This window comes from Polypterus senegalus, chromosome 10 (assembly GCF_016835505.1).
Source record: "Polypterus senegalus isolate Bchr_013 chromosome 10, ASM1683550v1, whole genome shotgun sequence".
NCBI classification, from domain to species: domain Eukaryota; kingdom Metazoa; phylum Chordata; class Cladistia; order Polypteriformes; family Polypteridae; genus Polypterus; species Polypterus senegalus.
Window position 1 is genome coordinate 138,092,239 of NC_053163.1, and position 2,971 is coordinate 138,095,209.

Consider the following 2,971-nt stretch of genomic DNA (forward strand, 5'->3'; position numbering starts at 1 on the left):
TGTCAGTAAAAAAAATAAAATGTGATTTTTTATTTTTTTTTTATTAAAATATTGGAAGTATATGGTGCAAAAATGGGCACACCACAATGAAGTCCTTATGAATACCACTAATTAACAGGAATTCAACAACAGAGGAGTTAATCAGTCATTACAAATAAGGGAAGTACTTAAATCCCCCTTCAATATTGACAGTAATGGCACCACATGGAAGAGAAATGCTACAAGACGTGAGTAAGAAAGTAATTTCTTAACACAAAAAAGGTCAAGGCCACAAGAAAACGAGTAAGAAGCATTGCTGATCAGTCAGAACACCGTAGCAAACATGATTCAGAAATTCAAAAAGGCTGGACTTGTCACAAGCTCTCCGATACCCCAAGCCATCCACCTAAGCTAACACCTTGATATAAGCATTATGTGATAAGCCGAGATGATGAAAATTACCATCCAAGTTCATCACAGATACCTAAAGCAGTAGAAACCCAAACTGGGATGACTCTTTCTCGTGGCACAATATGACGTACACTGCAGAGGAGTGGCATGCAAGGGTGTCGTCCACAAAGGAAGCCACTACTGAAGCCCTCAAACAAAAAAACATCATTTATCATTTGCCTTGGCTAATGTTTACAAAGGTGAAGAGCACTGGGACTCTATAGTTTGGAGCGACGAGACAAAGGTAAATATTTCTGGAACTGATGGCATCCAAATGGCATGCAGCACAATGAAAAATGCAAGGTACCTACACTAAACCATGATGGTGGCAGTGTTCTTCAGGGAATCACACTTCATTGATGGAATCATGAATTCACAAATGCACTCCAAAATACTGAAGGAGAAGATGATACCATCTCTCCATGCCCTAGGTTGCCAGGAACTTTTTCAACATGATAATGACCCAATTCTGGAGAAGAACAAAGTGAAAGGGATTCAGTGGTCAAGAATGTCACCCAACCTCAACACAACAGAACACCTGTGGGGAGTTCTGAAAAGACAGCTTGGACGTCATTACCAATCCAGCATCCAGGCTCTGAATGAGCTCATTCTCCAAGAATGGAGAAAGACAGACCCTGCAGCATGTCACCAACATGTTCAATCCATGATGAGACGAGTTGGTGCTCTTCTTAAAAATCAAAATGTTAGATTTGCTGGAATTTGTTGCAGGGTGTGTTCAGTTTTGCAACACCTCATTTGAATAAAACATATTATTTTGTTATCCTAATGATGTAGGTGACCGAGTTTTTATGTGGTTAATCAAACAAATGTTTACGAAAACTTGGTTTTGTCAAAATTCTGCTAATTGTTCACTGAGAAATGAATAAAAATGATGATTTCCCAAGAGGGTATACTCATTTATGCAGAGTACTGTACATACAGATATATCACTTAGAGGTGGTGTTTGGTGATTTCACTGAAAACACATTCAGTGATTCAGTAGGCAGAACTTAATGTCACCCTTCCCCATATCTCTCTATTATAATAAAAAAAACATCCTGCGATGAGACGAGACATGTTGGAAGATATTTTTCAAGTCCCGCAAATCTTATTGAAGGATTTTATCACAAAGGTTTATCAACAGCAAAAATGAGTTCACGGGCAATCCTAGCACCAAGAAACAATGAAGTCAAATGAATTAACGGCAAAAATGACGATCGGTTACACTGCAAAATGGTTAAACGCGTATCAATAGACAATTCTGAAGCAGTTGGTGGTGATGGTGTGGAAGATGAAAACATCAGCTTACAATGCACTGAAGAATATCTACAACCGTTAACACCATCCGGTCTTCCTCCACACGAATTACTGTAGAAAGAAGGATGTATCCAAGAAAGGTAATGCAGTGCATCTTCAGGGGATAACAAACAACAAAGGAGATCTTGACATGGCATTCATATTAAAGCGTTAACAGTTTCCCATTAGAACACCTTTTGCAAAGACAATTAACAAATCTCAGAGCCAAACATTTAAAAAAAAGTTGTTTTATTTTATAGAGAGAAAGAAACAAAATTCAATCACGGGCAGTCATATGTGGCGTTGTCACGATATAAATCCAAACACACAATCACAATTCAATGCGATATTGACAAAAATGTAATAAAACATTTTTTACTAAAGTTTTTGTGTGTTCATTTTAAAGCCAAAGAGAACAAAATCATATTACGCAACGAAAAACTCAAACGCAGCATGAAACATAATTTACATTCAGATTATTACATTTTAATATTTTTTTAATATGGTTAATTACTTGCTGTAATGTAAAATAGTAAATTGTACATTTGCATCCCCATACACTAGCGGCAGAACCGCAAAGAGGCTAACGCATAGCGGAAGCACAAGGGTTGGCATGCAAAGCCCCCTAATGTGATATATACTCAGCAAAAAAAGAAACGTCCCATTTTCAGGACTGTGTATTTGAACAATAATGTTTTAAAAATCCAAATAACTTTACAGATCTTCATTGTAAAGGGTTTAAACAATGTTTTCCATGCATGTTCAATTAACCATAATCAATTAATTAACATGCACCTGTGGAATGGTCGTTAAGACCTTAACAGCTTACAGAAAGTTGGCATTTAAGGTCACAGTTCTAAAAACGCAGGACACTAAAGAGACTTGTCTACCGACTGTGAAAAACACCCAAAGAAAGATGCCCAGGGTCCCTGCTCATCTGCGTGAACGTGCATTAGGCATGCTGCAGGGAGGCATGAGGACTGCTGATGTGGCTAGGGCAATAAATTGCCATGTCCGCACTGTGAGACGCCCAAGACAGCGCTACAGGGAGACAGGAAGGACAGCTGATCATCCTCGCAGTGGAAGACCACGTGTAACAACACCTGCACAGGATCCGTACGTCCGAATATCACACCTGCGTGACAGGTACAGGATGGCCACAACAACTGCCCGAGTCACACCAGGAACACACAATCCCTCCATCAGTGCTCAGACTGTCCGCAATAGGCTGAGAGAGGCTGGACTG